The sequence below is a fragment of the Oryzias melastigma genome, linkage group LG13 (assembly GCF_002922805.2).
Source record: "Oryzias melastigma strain HK-1 linkage group LG13, ASM292280v2, whole genome shotgun sequence".
Classification (NCBI taxonomy): Eukaryota; Metazoa; Chordata; class Actinopteri; order Beloniformes; family Adrianichthyidae; genus Oryzias; species Oryzias melastigma.
In genome coordinates, this window is record NC_050524.1 from 28,760,340 (window position 1) to 28,778,973 (window position 18,634).

Genomic DNA, 18,634 nt, shown 5'->3' on the forward strand with positions numbered 1-18,634 from the left:
TTATTTACTTATTTATAAATTGATGGTAGAGGTGCACATAGATGATAAACTATGTAGGTTTTTACATCCCTGTTAACCTGAAGACGTCTTGTTTGCTCAATGTATGTTTTCATACTGAAAATTTGTTCCGGATTACTGGGGGAAACAAACTCTGGTTTACTTTAAGAGCACCAAATGTGTTCAATCTGAATAGACCCTGAATTAAAAAAAATAATTCAGATTGAAACTTGTAGTTTCAGCTCAGGGAAAGACGAAAAGACACAGAAGTGAAGATCTTCACCTGAACTGAAGTGATTTTTCTGAGTTTTTTTTTAACTCAGAAAAAAATGAAAAAAGCAGGTGAAATAACATTTTCACATTAAATATTTATACTCTTCTGGTTCATAATCCGTTTTCTCTCAGGAAGGAGGCTGATGTGTTCTGATGTGGGGCCAATACTAAACAACCTACTGCACACGTGTAATGAATGGATGTAGCACAGAGCAATCACTCACTCCTGCAAGAAGATACACACATTTTCAGTGCAATGTACAACATGCTGTCACAATAATAAACTATTTTCACGTTACATAAGATCGCACATTTTACAGTTTCTCTTTTCATGTCATAATCTCTTGCATCAATCTAATCTGTGCTTCGAGTGCTGCAAAGAAAAAAGAACATATTGTACTGTGAGGGACTGCACTCTAAACATCTTGATTTTAAGCAAAAACAGTAAAATATGGTTATTGTTTATTAACCATTTGCCATAAGTTATTTATTTCTGAATAATTGAAGACTTAACTAGACTAAAAGGCGAGCTGGAGGAATCATCTTCCTTACAAATGCTGAGGCAGTCCATTATCATACAAACTGCCAGAGAGGATTCTTCCTAACAAGATAGCAGGAAATCTATTGTCCCAGCTGTCATCATTAAATGGTACGCCTTCCCTTTCTCTTGAGGCTCACTAAAGTGATCAAAACAGCTATTCGTCTTTTATTCAGAACACCCCCCTGTCTAAAAATAGCTCGGCTACATTATAAAAACAGGCACAGCTCTTATGTATCACGTGGAAAAGAAGCGTCTTCAACAAGAATGGTCTAAATCTGCTGAAAATGAACGGTTAAAAAAACAGAAGAAACTGCAGAACTCCAAAATGAAAAGCAGTTTCTGTTTTCCCAACAAAAAGCCTCAAAGTCATCACTTATCCAGAAAGAAAAACGCCAGGAAAGCACACTGTGGATGGAGCAGGAAACTGCTGATAGTGTTGGAAGAGCAAACATCTGTTTCTTTTTCTCTGACTGAGACATTCTCCGCACAAGATGACAACGTTTTTAATGCACCCAAATCAATCAGTCATTTCCTGTAACAAACAACCTGATAAAACTTTCTATTCATTTAGAGTCAGCAATCTACCTCAAGGATAAAAAGTAAAAATCTGAATCTAGAATTAGAACTACAAACTTAAAATGAGACACTCTCATTCTACACGTCTCATTTGGATGGTCAGACGCTGCACACCTCTCCGCTAGAGTCTGATGTGTTTTAGTGGATGTTTGGACAGGTTACTGCTGTTACCGCTGTTACAATCCATGTTTTTGTTACTTTAGAAAAATACAAACACAGATTGGACCTTTTACTTCAAGGCCGCTCTGTCATCCGCGTGTTTTCATCTGTTAGCGGCGCATGTAGTAATAGCATGTGACAAGCCCCTCCCCTCCTGGCTACATACGGAAATATAGCGAAGTTTGTGCTGGACCCAAGCCACTTTGTTTTTTTGGAATTTAAGCTTAAAACGTATTGGTCCGGTAAAAATTGATGACGGTTTCCCGACAGCATCATTACATTTCACTGTCACGCCCACGAGAAGCGCCCCCTGGTGGACTTTTTTGATATTATTTTAAGACACCGATTAAGGGAAAGAGAGGACCGGTAATCATTTGTGAGCTTAAATATCGCGATAGTTCGCCATACCGATATTTTGTCCCAGCTCTACTGGACGATCTTGAAGAAATACAAGGAATCTGGAAAACTTCACCGGCACTGCTCAGTTCCAGGTATTTATCTCTGAGTCACAGTGGTTGAAGTTTTGGATAAAGATGTCCTGGATTGATTTTAGATCATGAATCATATCAAATACCGCAACATATGATGTGAAATAAATTATTGCTAAAACTAATCGTTACAACCCTACTACTGATAATCATTTTTCCATTAATTACTAGGAGAAAAATAAAACCGGATGAAAGTGTTGCATATCAGTTTACAAAATAAGCATCCAGTGAGTGGCTGTTAATCACAGTGAATAAAATAAAGTGTGTGAGTGAAAAACAAACTAGTTTTGTTCAAATTGATCATGTCAAATATTACAAAAATGCATAAATAATCTTAATTTGTGGAATTATGTAAACAAAAAAACGAATTAAACTGCTGCCTCTTCTGGTCCATCAATTGGTAATATATATGGTCAATATATATCTACTGACTGTTATTTCTATGTATTCACTTTATTTGAAACAGGGACGCCAAAACTCTTGGTTTAAAACCAAACTGAAGCGAGCAGAGATCTCAGTGCCTCAACTTAGGTCTGTCTGAATTATCTCTAATTGAGTTCATTCAAGGACACCAATTAGGCCAGATGTTTGTTAATGAAGCAGTAACAAGACATTCAATCAGGCTCTGTCATGCTGTACACTTGGTTTTGTAAATATGACTACAGGGTTTGTGTGCAGACTTTTTTTTAAACTGTGAGAAAATAAACATCACTGGTGTGCTCTAAAACTGGTGCGATTGTGACAAGGCCTAAGAAGTTCAAACACATCGGGTGTTTGATGTGTTTGAACTTTTAAACCTAATTGGGCGTGTGAATGTAAAAGATCCTCATTAAGATGTAGTTAGTAGATCACTGGAGGAGCCTCAAGAACATTTTAGCCACAATAAGCAAACCAAGAAAAAAGAACATGAGAAAGTATGTTTCACTTCCATTTGGTTATAGAGTTTTTTTTTAGCATTAGTATTTTTAACTACTTCAGGGAGTTGCTCCATACCATATAGCCCACATGTTAAATGACATCAAAAGACACTTCTAAGCACACAGCATGGATTTAGGAAGTAAGGACAGCTCAGAGCAGAAGTGATGTCTGCTGACCCGCCATCATTTCCTGTGGGCTGAGAACACTTTCCCAGGCCTGGAGACCAGAAACAGCTGAGAGCAGAGGGGCTGTCCAAAACGGAGGGACGTGAGCTGCATTTGAAGCAGCTTCATTCACAGAGAGCAGCCTGCCGACAGTTAAACAATATCAATTGGAGTCTATTGCTGTTTGACATTTTGCTTCCTGCTGTTTTTCTTTTTGTTAAATATTCATCAAGACTTTTAACTATTAACATTTTATTTTGATGTGTTTGAAGCAGGAATGTCCCGATCAGGTATTTTAAGCCATTAAGTCATTTGATTTTGAGTTTGTGCCAATACCGCGTCCTGATCAGATACTTTTTTTACACATTTTAAAAATGAGCAAATTCATTAAACAGATTCAAGTTGCTCCCTATTTTTATTTCATTACAGTGTTTCCCCCCTTAGTCACGGGGGTTAGGAACCAGTCCGCAAATAAGCCAAATCCACCAATACAGAGACACCCCCATTCCCGTATCCCCACCCCCACAGCCGAAGAATGTCCGTTAACGGTCCATACTCATCAAAAACGCTTCTGATCATGCTTTGTGAAATATTTATTAAAGAACATCGGAGTACTGCTCAACATAAAGTGTTTTTTCTTTTCAAAACAGCAGCGTAGCCTAGCTTACTTTATGACGCAGATGAGGAGAGTCTCTAAGTGTCTTCAAAGTAGAAGTGTGTGCTTTTTCCCTCATCAAAAAAGTGCAAGAGAGCGTCTTCTTCCAGAAATGTCTAGTTTCATTCATAATGAACACCTGCCTCGGATGATCCTCCGCGGAATTATCCTCCGCGGGTATTTTCTTCAGCATATCAGGATATCTAAGTCAGCTGATGCTATTTCTCCATGCAGGAGCATAGAGAATATAAAAAATTTAAGACAAGCGTCATGAGCTGTCAGACCTTTTGCAACAAACCGGAAGAGTCACATGACTGAAAAAAAAATCAGCGAATATGTGAAATCGCGAATAAAGAAATGTGAATATGCCGGGGAACACTTTAATCTTCTTTTATCATTTAACACTTAAACAGAACACATAAGTTAAGTAGCTTTAATAATCAGTAAAAATAGTGCACCCATTACTTAATTATCTAGTTAATAAAGGTGATAATTAGTCATGTGAGATGTTTTGTGACAATTAGTTAAAAAATGAGGGAGCTAGCCTGATTTTTGTGGTTGATTCCTGCATGTCTACATTGAAACAGCTGCATTCTATTGACGTGACTCAATGCATACCACAGGCGCCTTTGCCTGCACGTCTCTGTCTATAGCAGCGAGTAGGCAAGGGCCAATCCAGTAAAATATAAATTCTCAAGACTCTGCTTTTGTAATAGCGGGCCTCCCGGTGCAGCTGAGGGTTTGCAGGTCCGAAGGGGATCCGAGTCTGGAGAGTGGTAAAATGAACGCCGCTAGCATCATAGCTAATAAAGGCTAACATATTAAACAAACAATCACGGGTGAAATGTTCATCTTAAATCCATAGCCAGGACGGATATTGTTGGATATAATGCAAATTGCACTCAACCTCTGTTACCTAACTTCGAAGTCCACTGGATAGTTGTGTAAGCCAGAAGATTTTTGACAACTGAAGGTAATATACCTACGAGCCATGCTAAAGCTAACAACCAACCGTTACAGAATCAAAGATGGGCGGGGCTTTTACACTGGAGCTGCAGAGCTTGATGACGTCAAACTTCTGGGACTTACACCCGTTGACCAATCACAAAATTCAATACCTTAATTCAACCTGTAGTGGGCAGCACACAGATTGGTTTTGACTACATTTTCAGGAATTAATAAAGTTTATTTTAATTTGTCAAAAATTTGGCAACAACCAACAGACTGGACTTTAAAAGCCTCATTCAAAAGACAAAAGAAGTTGATTTAGGGTTTGGTTACCCTTTAAATTTGTTCATTTTTTTAAATGTTTTACAAAAGTATTGGTTAGGGACAAGTATGTGTTTCTCTGTCCTTGAGTTCAAGTGAGTTCAAGTGGTGCAGACCAAACAACTTAGTGTGAAAGCACCCCTCTATTGTGTTTATGTTGCAAGAGGTCTGTATGGCACTTTGCTCACAAGACATTAAGGCAGAAGACATTCACTCAAGAAAGCATTCTGATTCATCGTTGTTTTCTTTGATAACATGTTTTCTAAAAGAAAAAACTAAAAAACCTGATCCATTCTAGCTAATCTTTATTCAGTTTTCTCCCTGAAAATGGTCCGTCAGTTGATTCAGTTTATGCACAAAGCACTAAAACACAAACAGGAGCTAAAAATATCAAAGGAAGCTAAAGCGGACTGATACCTTAAACTATCACAGTTAACACTTTACAAGAAATGTGAACTTTTCTAGACTTATTGTTTTATTTTTTAAAGGAAAAATGTTAGTCCATAACATTTAGCTTCCCAATTACATTATAAATATCTTAACTTTACAGACCGTGAAGAAGCTTGTTCTCACTGATTGTGTATGGCGACAGACTCTCACCCATATCTGTGTAAAGGTAAACTGTTTAGTGCAAAACAGACAAGCAATGAATCCCTTTTTTTCCCAAATACTGGGATAATTTTCTGTGTCTTTTTGTCTCTACAGCAAAGGTTTGTTTCATTTGGTACTGAACTAAATAAGAACGTGAAACGTTTTCCATCCATTAAATCCAGTTGCATTTAGCCCATATTTGTAAAACTACATGATAACCATTAATAACATGAGAATAGTTACATAGAAATGTTGCTAAGACAGCTCACAGCAATGACGAACAGTTTTGTTGCTGATGTTGCAGAGATGAATTGAGTGGATGACCAGCTTTGTTTATGTGTTGATTGAATGAAAACAATCCATCTCTTAACCATAACTATTGCTCAAATGAAAAGCTATGATAACAACAGCCTTTTAGAATCTATTGAAACTATACATCATAGTTTAATAATAAAGTACTTGCTCTTCAAGTCCCACACAAACTATATTTTAATCTATTGTAAAAGTGGTCTTTTAATTAGGATACCATTCTTATCCAAAATCTATAAACCTGTCATTTTCTAGGACATAGTTTCTAGAGAGTGGCAGGAGTTTATTAGACATTGGAGTGTTGGGTCTATTGGCATGGAGTAAGCCTGACCTTACTTCCCGACATCCTTCGGTTTCCATTCTCTAGGTAGCTTACAGCCCCTCCAACCTCCAATCTAACATTAGCGGTCCAACAAAAATGATGAACATCACAAGGGTTGGGTATCGATGATTCGATTCACAAAGGCCTGGATTGATTCAATTCAGATTTTTATCAATTCTTTCGATCCACTCAATTCAATTCCATTTTGAGTTTATACAGTTTACATAGTTTAATATCTTACAGTGTTACATAGATTCTCAAAAAAATAAATTCTAACAAAAATGTTCAGATCATTAATATTGTAAATATTGTTCTGCCTTTTTCCAGAAGAAGAAGAACGTATGAGGAAAAAACTGTGTTTCAGCCCACAAATGGTTACTTTAAAAAACCTAAAGTTTGGAAAATTCCTGCCTGTGAGTTTTTAAAAATGTTAATTTAGTCAGCAATGTATGTTTAGGTCGACCGAGTGTTAGCATTAGCTGTCCTATGGGAAATTCCATTAAATGCCAGCATTAAGCTAGCAGACTTTAGCATTATGTGCTAAATCAATTTATATTTTTACGAATCAATTATAGATCTGTTATGCTTAAATCAATTCAAATCGATTAATCGATTTTATTAACCCAATCTGAAGCATTACTGATCCTATCCAGCCGTACAAGTTCTGAACCGGATACCAGCTCAGAAGAGGACAACAAAGATGTTCATGGATCTAGTCATCTATAAGTGGAGCAGGGAGGCTGTGGCACAGAGATTGTAGCTTCTACACACCCGCTACAGACATTTACAATTTTGTTTTTTCATCTGCTCCCGGTTCACAATGATTTGAATAAAGAAATACTCAGAAATGCAATTTTAGGCTCTACTTTTTTGTATATACCTCCTCAATCATCAGAAAAATACCATTAGAACATGTTAAAATCACCAAAAACCCTTTTTTATTGGAATGGGTCCTTAAGTGTGCTCAAGTATCCCACTGTTTACTATTGTAAGCAATAAAATGTAATATATACTTTTGAATTGTGAACAGCAATGTGAAAAATACACTATATCTGTATCTGTTGTTGTATCAGTCCATCAAAACCTATTAGAAAAGGCTCCAGTTTTAGGGTTCTCACAGGGAGGATACTGTAGTGTGCTACAGGGAGTCCATTTGTGCTGCTGCAAAGTAACTTTGACTTTTTTCTTTTTCTGTTTTCACTACATTCTAAGTAACATCACAAAATCTGGCATTCTATTGATCAACCCTCTGCATGCAATGTTCTTGCTTCTTTCACTGCCTCCTCATTTCATTCTGCTGCTTTACAGGAACTAAAAACATTCAAAATGAGAAGTGCTGCAGGTGTCTGATGAAAAATTGTATATATATATATATATATATATATATTTTTTTTTCTGTATAAAACCCTGAAGAATAACTGTGCAGTGTTTCTTCGGTCATTAATATTTTAATCTGAACACAGCTTAAAAACTGTTTTACTGCCGAAATTTGGTTTGTTTTTTTTGCTTTTTTAGTTGTACTGGAACGGCTGTGACTGTGATAACAGTTGTAAACACTTCCATAAATCTATCGTTAAAACTATTCAGATTATGTCTAGCACATGACAGTTGAAATATCCCTAATGTAGTGCTGAAACAATGTTGGATTCAGATTTCAACATGTGGACATTCAGTTTTGGCCAAAATATATTGACAGGTAGGGATGTTCTGATCAGGTTTTTGTTGGACCTGATCTGATACAGAGTCATTTGATTTTGAGTAAGTGCCAATACCAAGTGCCAATCTGATACTTTTGTAAAAAAAATGAACACATTCAAACAGATTCAGGTTGCTCCCTATTTTTATTTAATTTACCTTATTTTATCATTTAACACTTTATCAGATGTCTGAGAAGTAACTTTAACAATCAAGTAAAAATTAGGCAACTACAGTATTACCTAAAAAAAAGGTTGTTATCTAGTAAATATAGTTGATGATTAGTCATGTGAGAAAGTTAAGTAATTTTACCTTTGATATTTTGATCATGTGATCGGATTGGGACATCTCTAGTCACAAGTCATTTGAACTTGTCTCGTCATAGATCCTGTTTTATTACCAAGTAAAAAACCTTTTTATACATATATTCATACACTTAAAACAAGCTAAAACATTTTCCCCAAGATTCTATAAAACTGAAGCTAATAAAAATTATACAAAGAAAATAACGTAATAAATAAACGTTTTGTACAAAGAAGTAAGACGAGTCAATCTCTCAGGCTCCGCCTTTCTCCTTGTGGGTGCCGCCCACTTCATGACCTCATCCGAGAGCCAGCCTCAGCAGTGTATCTGCGTTTGGCCCATGAAAACAAACAACATCCAAACTTTTGCAAAGATGGATGTGCATATTGTGCATACAAAATTAACCCTTGTGGTCTCTTATGGGTCCAAATGACCCGACCCCTATATTGATGTGTGATTCCTCCAGTGACAAAGGTGGACAGGACTTTATGTCTGCCACGGACACCAGTGAAGATAAAAAATCCTTGAAAAAAAGTTCAGCGTGCTGTCTTGTGGGGTCCAGATGACCATACTTTTAACTAATTTTGCAGAAAAAGTGGGAGTGTCTGTTAGCCTGGGGGCGGAGCTGGCAGTGCAGACTCTTCCTGGAAGGGGCTGTTCCCTATTTTGTGACATTATAATGTGAGAACCTATTTGTTTTTGTGGATTGGGTGGAGCTGGTGCTCAGAGAGAAGGATTTTAGAGGAATGCACAGAAATGTGAGGACGGATCAAATCCTGCTTCAGGGTTGTTTAAAAAAAAAATTAACATTATAATTAGGACCGGTAATCGATTAAAAAAAAAAAAGGTATTAATCGCAAACCTGGAAGAAATTAATCATGATCAATCATGTAATTTTTTTTTAAAGTTTTTTTAAACTACCTGACCACTTATTATCTGTGAATAATCACAAATTAAGTCACACACAAAACTCAACATTTAGAACTTTTATTTTAAATTAGTGCTGTCAATCGATTACAAAAAAAATTCGGATTAATTGCACTTTTATGTTTTACCAGGTAAAATGTATTTGTACAATTATGAAACCAGACCATGGATCAAATAGTCCACTTTTTGTGAAAAAGTTATGTAAATCAAGAAAAACAGCAATAATACAATACTAAAAAAACAAATTAATATTTATTTCTCTTGTAAGTGACCAAGGTATAAGTTGGATAATACCCGACAAAATGTTTTTAACGCATGCCATGGATGCCTGAACTGCCGAGTAAAAGCAAAGGACTATTTCTTTGATTAATTTGTGTTCATTTTTGATTACTGCGTGGGTTAATGCATTAATGTTCACAGTAGGGCTGCCACGATTATTCGACTAATCGACGACTATTCGACTATTAAAATAGTCGACGAATAATTTGGTCGTCGAAGCGTCGTTTTTTGTTTGTTTTTTTCCTTGTTTTCATCTTAAAACTACTGTTCGCGCGTTCTAATGCCCGGTCTGCCATTGTCCTTGACACACATGCCCAGTGGTGCTAATCCGGTCAGCACGGTGATGTAACAGGAAGTTCTTGGTAGTCTCATAACAACACGCTAGCTCGAAAATGTGGGAAGGAAAATGAAAGAGGAAAAAGTGTCAAATGTAATTTCTGCAAGACAGAATTTGTGTTCCACGAGAGCACGATGGCGATAAATGATCACCTGAAGTTGAAGCATGTTGAGACGGAGTTTGATCGCGTTGAACAGAGAGCTTCGTCTAGCTAAGCTAACGTCGGCGCTAACACAGCTAGCTCCGCCGCGGCTGTCATTACTGCGCTGTTTGGAGATGAACCAGAAGATCTGCAGGAGATCCGTGTCTACGGCGCTTCTGTCTGCATAGTGAGCGTTTCATAATCTGCGCTCTTCTAACCAAACGCCGCAAGGACGGCGCGGATAACGAGTTTATACTGGAAATGAACCGCTCGTCCAAGGCTTCATTCATATTCCGCGCCGGGATCAGGTCGTCCGGTTCTGAGAGCGGATTATGAAACATTCACCGCGAAGACAGAGAGGCTGTGTGTCGGTACGGATCTGCCGCGGAGTTATGGAACGATTTAAAACTACGAGTCCCAGAAGTGAAGGAGCTCACCTAAAAGTCCAGAGCTAAGTTTACAAGTGTAGCATTACATTATCTGCATTAAGCTACAAGTAAATGTAACTTAAAGTCACAAAACGACAACAAACAGCAAAACAACCACAACATTAAAGAAGTAACACAGATTTATGGGTTCTCCCCCAAACTGAAAATATGAAGTATCAGTCTGCACATGTGCAGTGGATGTAGGTAGTGAAAGAATGAAAGTACTGATGTACATTCTAACATCTCCTGCTTTTCTCCCTTTTTAAAGTATAAATTTCCCCCTTTTTATTTATTTTCTTTGTTTCTATGGACATCCTCAGGTTTTTTATGTATATATTGAGTTCAAAGATGTTATCAATGTTTTGTTTAATAAATGGGCCTCAGTCAGCAAATATTGTGAGTATGTTTATATCTGCAAATAGGTTTTGAAATACTTTGTACATCTTTTATTAAATATATGTTTTAAAGCTTTAAAAAAAAGAGTTGCAGGGTTTTAATAAGTTTTCTGTAGTTGATTCATATTACCTCATTTGATTTAAGTCTTGTTTTAATGCCAGAAACAAATGAAGGAGAAAAGCTCCAGATTCATTAAAAAATTAATAAACTATTGTCTTTATTTTAGTTAGAATATAACTTAAAGACCTCGAGTTTAAGGATAATAATGGTTAAGATGAGTGTTTTACATCCAGTTGCCACACGAACCGATCAGTCGACTAATCGAAAAAAATAATCGGAGATTAGTCGACTATTGAAATAATCGTTTGTGGCAGCCCTAGTTCACAGCCCTATTTATAATACGTTTAACCCTTCCACTCTCTTTGGGGTCCAGATGACTCCAACCACATTGATGTGTGATTCCTTCCATGACAAATGTGGACAAAGGTGGACAGGATTTTACGTCTGCCCTGGACATTAGTGATACAGACCCTTTGAGGCATCAAAGCTTTGAAAATGAAGCACTTTCAACATTCATGGGGGGTTTTCCAGCAAAATACCTCAAATGTTGTCATCTACATACAGTCACTTCCAGTTTTACTATATTAAAAAAAAAAAATCATGTCAAACTGTAAACAACTTTTGTTACACGATGTTATAACAATATAAGCAAAGGAACTGAGGGTAAAAAACTTGAAAATTAGTACATTTTCAAAGTTGGCCTAAATTCCTTTTTTAAAAAGCAAACTATTTATTTCAAGCACCCATAAATAAATACCAAAACCCTTCTAATTTGAAATGAATAGATCACATTGGTGGAAAACTAGTTCTGATTGAAAGACCTACATCTTTAGGAGCATCTTGCATCAAAATATAGTTGTAGACCATAGAAATAAGCATAAATAAATATATTAGTAGTGGGAAGAAATGCAATATAAACGATCAAATGTGATTAAAAAAACATATATAAAGCACCATGAAAGGTAAAAAGATATGATGGCTGTGTTCTTGAAAATCAATGTATTATAGCTCTAATTTAGAACAACATCCTGCAAGATAATATATCAAAAATAGTAATAAATGTTATGTTTTTTAAAATTACAGTTAGGAGTGAACATTTTAAATAACTTGTTGTGTTATGTTAGCACTTTTAGATTGATTCATCTGAAGTTATTTAGGTTTATTTGGCGCATTTTAACACATTTTCCCTAAAGTGGCCTCAGACACAGACTGCACAGGAAGTGTTTCACTAAAGTGATGTCTGCGAACTCCAAACTAACACTAGATTATTCGTGTATCTGCTGTTGAGGACATTAACAATATCAGCCCCCACACAGAGGAGCAACAAGTGTCTGCGCAGCGCAGCGGAAGCCCCGCGTCTGCGTCTGCTTTTACCTTCGGGAAGTCGAAGCGACCTCCTCCAAACTTCCCCCGCTCCACGCGTTCACGCACGGCGGTCAAACCAACCGAAGGGGGCTCGTCGTCTCAGCCATGGTCGGACAAATCCAGAGAAGCGTGTTCCTCAGCGCGAAAGCGAGTCAAATCAGTGCATCTCGGAGGCGGAGACTGAGCCGTTACTTGACGGATGAGAGCGGCGGAGCAGACCACCGAGCGGTGACCTATCAGTGTCTGTCCAAACAGCAGCAGTGACCTCCCTCCTGTTAACCTCTTACTGCCGGGTCCTCATCAATCTGCGACGGCGCTCATGGTAAACTTGATTCATTTTACTAACTAGAGTTTTAATGAGTCACTCCCCAAAGTGAATCGAATCATTTGAGTCGGTGTGTGTGTCCGAGTCCCCCCTAACTACTAATATATATATATATATATATATATATATATATATATAGTGCGGGACTATATAGTGTTAAAGGTAATTAGGACATGATTCTCACTACTTTTCTTTCCTTTTTCTAAACACTGAATATATATAAAAAAAAAAAAAAAACGTGACGTCACCGATTTCACGAAGTAAAATCAAATAAATACGAACGTTCCACAACATTTATTTATGACTCCACTGTGTTCTGATGGTGAAAATGTGGATGGTTTATTCATATATTACATTAAAACACTTTTTTTTTTGCTCGAATTTGTTGGACCGCAATGCATTGTGGTCTATAGTCCCTAATCTAGTAGTCGCCATCAATGCGCGCTAGTTTTTCGCAAAGACTTCTGGGAAATTCCGATTGCACTGGATTCGGACAGCACTAGAAAATGGCGAATGCACTATAGTATAGTGATTAAGGGGAGAATTACCCAGAGATTGCAAAGCAAGACATGTTATGTCCAAATTATTCATTTTTCTAAATTAATTATTAAAAAAAAATAAACAAATGATTTTGTTGTGGAACAGAAAAAAAATCCTTTCAAATGAGAAACATGTATTTTCTGTCTTAATAACTCAAATTCTATTTCTTCAAAAAGAAAATGAAAGTAAATAAAAGGCAAATGAGGGAAATCTTCTTATAAGCTAAATAAAGGTCAGAAATCAACTGAGTTTCTATGAGTTTTGTAGTTTCGTTACATTATTGGAGGAATGAAATTAGCAAGTTGGATACGGTCAGTTTATGTTTTTAAAAAGTGATGTAATTGACTAATTTTATTTTATTTGCTTTGCAAAACATAAAATGAAGAACTAATTTATTATGGTGACAGACTATCAGAGCAAAGCAGCAGCTGAGCAGAGGAAGCAGCTCCTGATAAGATAAAGCTAAGCTAAGCTAAAGCTAAAGCTGCAGCTCAGTGGATTCCTACGAGCTTCAGAGCGAGGCCGAGCTACTGAGAGATTCTTTGAAACGATTCACCTCCAGACGAGGCGATTGCTCAGTGATTGGTCAGAGTTATGAGTCCTGACTCATGATTCAGCCAGGACTTCCTCAGATCTGACCTCCTGCACCAGCAATTACTACAGTTTAATTCTAATCTGTTCCAATAACAAATATTTCAAATCAGAAGTGTCAAACTCATTCTGGTTTAGGGGCCATATTCTGATCTCAAGTGGGCACATAGAAAAAAGGACTTCTTATTGATGAATATCTACATTCAAGATTCTCTTCATTTTATGTTGCAACTTCCATAAAAGAAAGTACTGCCACTTCTTGTTGTCCACTGAAAACACTGGATCTATTGTAAATATGATACATTTTAAAAATGATTATGCATTTTTTAGCTAAAAAAAAAAAAAAATCTGCAGGAGTTCATCAGAAATTCACCTTTGAGTTGTGGGCCGGACAGCTGGAGGGTTGCTAGTAACCCTCCGTTGATATACCATCGTCCCATTGTTTACACTCTCCTGCTAGCTAACAGCTCTAGGCTAACATTAGCGGGGCAACAAAAATATCCAAGCTATCCAGATAAAAATAAAGAAGGTAATGAATGTATTTGGCCCAATCTAAATTCTTCCCTTCTCCCTTCCCCTTCTTCAAACTTAGTTATGAAAAAAATAGTTCCCTATTTTTCAGACGTTACTTTCGTTGATGACGTCACCAATAATCGCTGGTCTACTAGCTTTAGCGCAGAGCTTCCAGTGAATGAATAAATAAAATAACAGTGGTTTTATAACTTTAAAAAGGTCACGCTACAACATAAAGTCATTACTTACATTTAAATGTAAACTTCTGTGGTTCAGAGCACACCCACATGAAGAAAAGTGCTTCTGAGCGCGACGCAGTTTAGCCTCGTGGGGGAGGGCTTTGTACTCCTCCGTTTGGAAGATCGGATTTAAAAAAATACATTACCTGGACAAACTTACACTTAAACTCCCACTTCAAATAGCAAGGAAAGGAGAGGGGTTAAGGAGAAGGGAAGAATTCAGATTGGGCCTTTGTCTACAAGTAGATTCATCAGAATGGAGCAGAGCAAGGAGTTGCTGCGTCACAACAGAGCTTTTTCAAAACGGTGAGTTTTTATCTGCCCCTGATCCATCATGATTTGAATAAAGAAATACTCAAAACACAGTTTATAAAATAATCTTCAATTCTTTATTATATGTTAGGGCTGGGCGATACTGAGCATTTGGGTATCGATCCGAGACTGGTCAATATCGGTACAAATATTGATATTTATTGTAAATGCTGGGGATGTGACATTAACCTCAAAATCTCAATGTTTTCATGTTTAAATTACTTGATAAGCATAAAAACATAATTAGGACAATATTTTCAATTAAACGGAAAATAGTTTATTAAAATAAAAGCCTCTTGAAATTAAATAAAAAGTGAATGCAGTCTACAAACCAAAAGAAGCAAATACCTTCGATACAAAAATAAATTAAAATGTTTATAGATTAAGAAAAAAAAAACTGGTTGAAATATAAATAATTTGTAACTTCTTAGCCTTTAAATAGAGCAGTAAAAGTACAACTCAGCATTTAAACAGAGTGGAAATAGGGTGAACTGTGTATGCACTGTGAGATCTGCTGCTGAGATCTCACAGAACCAGTGATAGTGGTGAGGCAGTGACTCAGCTGGGTCCTTTATGCTGATAAAGAAAACTGTCAAAAAGAGTGGAAATATCGATATCTGCGGGGTAATTTGAGATTGTTTCTATTAATACTTTTGGATTGATCAGCCTAGCACTATTATATGTCCTTCATCGTGAGAACAATGCTACAAGAACAGCACCAAAACCATTGATTTTCATTTGAGTGGTTCTTCAACATATGACATAGTTTAAATTCAAACCATCTTTTTTTTTTTTGTAGTACTCTGACTATTTCACACTGTGATCGAGGCATGCGATTCTCGTGGGTAAGGAGCTCGTGGTTTGACTGCAAAGTTTCACTTCTGAAATGCATCACACTTTGACAAACCACCAAGAGCCTAAACAAGCCTGCAGATACTGTGAGAAAGTCAACAATTTGAGAAGCCTAACTCGGAGTCACCGATTGCTTAAGCAACAAATCCACCAAATGAATAATTGTTATGAAGAAATCCATTTGTTATTATTGTGCATTTTGAGAGGTGATGAATTAGGGATCAACATAAAATATTTGCAAAGTATAAAATTATGGTGTTAGGTTTACTTCACCTGGCTTGGGTGAGTGGAAAACTTGACTGAAAACAAAGCAGGAATTGTGTTTTATAACTTCTTTGGGAACACATCCCACAAAACAGGAAGCAAAAGCTGAAGTAGGTAGAAGCTGAGAAAAATTAATTTCGGTTCTTAGAATGTTGTCAGTCAAATTGAAGCAGTAGTTGGTGAGTAATGCCGTTCTCCACAAAGCCCCTTTCATAGTAAAGACAAAAAAATACCTGGAATTCAGACTCATGGAAGTTTTGCCATCTAAAAATATGTTTAAAAGTCAAACTAAGTGCATATTTTCCTTGTGAGAATTTGATATGAGGAACCAACAACCTCACAGCCTTGCACCTGTTGCACATACTTTAAAGCAAGCCTTCACCACTTGTCCCCAAAGCTAACGAGAAGAGCGAGACTGCAGTCCACAGTGACTTGTCACGATGCAGATCATTATGTCGGCCCTCTGCTGCTTCTTCTGGAACAAAGAGCTGAAGGTTACAGAGAAAGGCCTGTCAACCAGTGTGTGTGATTACGCTGCCCGTGTTTGTGTACATATCTGCACATCCATCAGCGAGTGCGTCTTTTCTTGGAGCCTGATTGTGCACAAAGCCTGCACACATGTGTCGTCTGGCAGAAGAGGCTGAACAATGACTCAATTGTTTGGTAAAGTGACAAGAAAAGGGGGGCAGACTATAACAGAAAGAAAAAAAATGGTGCAGCTACTATCTGATAACAATCAAAATCATTCACTGTCAGAACATACTTCTTTTTTTTTTTTTTTTTTTTTTTTTTAGGAGCGTGACTATTGAGAAATTCTGAAAGAATCTGTCATTTCACTGACCAAAGTCTCTGATGGTTCAGGATTTCTATGACAATGCCACTATGTCCAAATGATCCCTCTCATCTGTTCTTTTGACTGTAGCCTCTGTTTGAATTTTTTTTATCACTTCATTTACAAAGCTTACATCATGATTAATTTAAGCTTTCCAGGGTACAGAAAGCATTAACTTGTAGTTTTTCTGAATCACATGTTGTATTTATAATGTCATAAACAGCACATGCACGTGAAGCTGTCCCAGCTCCTCCTAAAAATGTCCATCTTACACCAACTTCCTTTTTTGGAGACATAACTCATGTTACGTAAAGCCTGGATGATGGCAACATGTTTTATTTATCTGGTTTAAAGCTTTGTTTGAAGGTCAAACAATGACCTTACATGACCCTTTAGGTCACATGTGTCAAAGTCAAGACCCGGGGGCCGGATCCGGCCCTCCAGGTAATTATATCCGGCCCTTCAGATCATTTTATTTTGTTGCTATTAAAGACCTGATGTTATCTTGCGCTCATTTCTAATTTGTATAATTTAGACAAAATATATGTTTATGGAGAGTTACTTAAAGTTTAAGTTGATTTATTCTGGAATAATACTCCTGCCTGTTTTTAATCATAGTAATGTCAAAAAGTTACGGTTTTAAAATTTTATCATTTGGACTATTTTTTCATTTACTAAGATTTTTTTAGTCTATTTTGAAGTTTAGCTAATATTTCAGCTACATGCTAGCTGTTTTGGCTAATTTAGGCTTTTTTTTTAAAGTTTTTAGGATATTTTGAAGTTTAGCATTTTTTTCAGGTACATGCTAGCTAAGTTTTTCTTTTGTTTTTAGGCTAATTTGGCATCTAGCTAATATTTTAGATGGCTACCAGCTTCAGCATTTTTAGTTATCAATTTCAGCATCTTCAGCTATCAGCGCTAGCATCTTCAGCAACCAAATTCAGTTTACAGCGTTTACACTAGCATTATCGCATATATCGCTATATATCTAGTTCATAATTATGTTGAAAAGTTATGGTTTAAAAGTTTTAAAATTTCAGTTTTAGAATTTTAATTTAGGTAAGTGCTTGTTCATAGTTCTTTAATGAAATTTCCAGTCTTTTAGCAAATTTAACATTTTACAAATAGCTTTTTAATTTTCAGCAAATCCCTTCAGCAATTAAAGTAAATTGCGTGACCATTTTCAGCAAAAAGCTTCAGCATCTTCAGCGACTACTTTCAGCAAGAAGCATTTACACTAGCATTATCGCTGGTAATGCAACTTTTCTAGTTTAATTAGTTGCGAAACAAATGTATTTGGTCTTTGTAATATTATATTTAAAAAATACACTCAAAATAACCTTGTAAAACTGATTCTTTTTATTTGTTATTATGATTTATTCAGAGGTGGATTTGCTTTTTTGTCACATTAAGTATCCTGTTGCATCATTTGAGAAAGTGAGAAGATAGATCCCTCACTGCCAGGTAGTGATCAGGTGATAGATTGCTCCGCCCAAACACCTGCATGCCCACAAGGCTGCAAGTACATTGATTATTACGTCAACATTTGAGCAGCGGTTGAGAGTTTCATGATGTCAGGTGTCCTCATGGGCATCCTCATGTCCAAACATGCTGTTTGGTATTGGCATTTATAAGAGAATTGCTTTGAATTAAAACTATAGCGGTCAATTCCTGATTTAGCATGTTTTTTTTTTACTTTTCACATAGATCCTGAAAATGTTTTTGTTACATTCTTCTTTAACCCTTTAACATCGGAGCTCCAGTGTTTGTATTCTTTAATTTATTGTAACTTTTCAACCATTAACATGACCAACAGCTCGTTGAGCCGCTTTTCTCCTTCAGAATCTGCTGGAATAACCTTGATCGTGCTAACGGTTGAAAACTTACAGGAGGTTAAAGATTTTGTGTTTAAATGTCACCCACAACACCTCAGGTGTTAAAGGGTCATATAAAATGACAGTATTTCAGTTGC

The 18,634-nt window shown here is 36.6% G+C and overlaps 1 protein-coding gene across 3 annotated transcripts in view; it reads right to left on the reverse strand.

Annotated features, from left to right (window-relative positions):
- gramd1bb (GRAM domain containing 1Bb) overlaps window positions 1-13,080 on the reverse strand; it is a 140,869-nt gene extending 127,789 nt beyond the window's left edge. For 2 of the 3 annotated variants that reach the window (XM_036214750.1, XM_036214749.1), the window contains exon 1: window positions 12,204-13,049. The gene's annotated coding sequence lies outside the window, so the exon portion shown is untranslated. Of the gene's footprint in view, window positions 1-12,203 lie in introns of all 3 variants that reach the window. The other variant, XM_036214732.1, reaches the window with a different exon arrangement.
- Window positions 13,081-18,634: the final 5,554 nt, after the last annotated feature.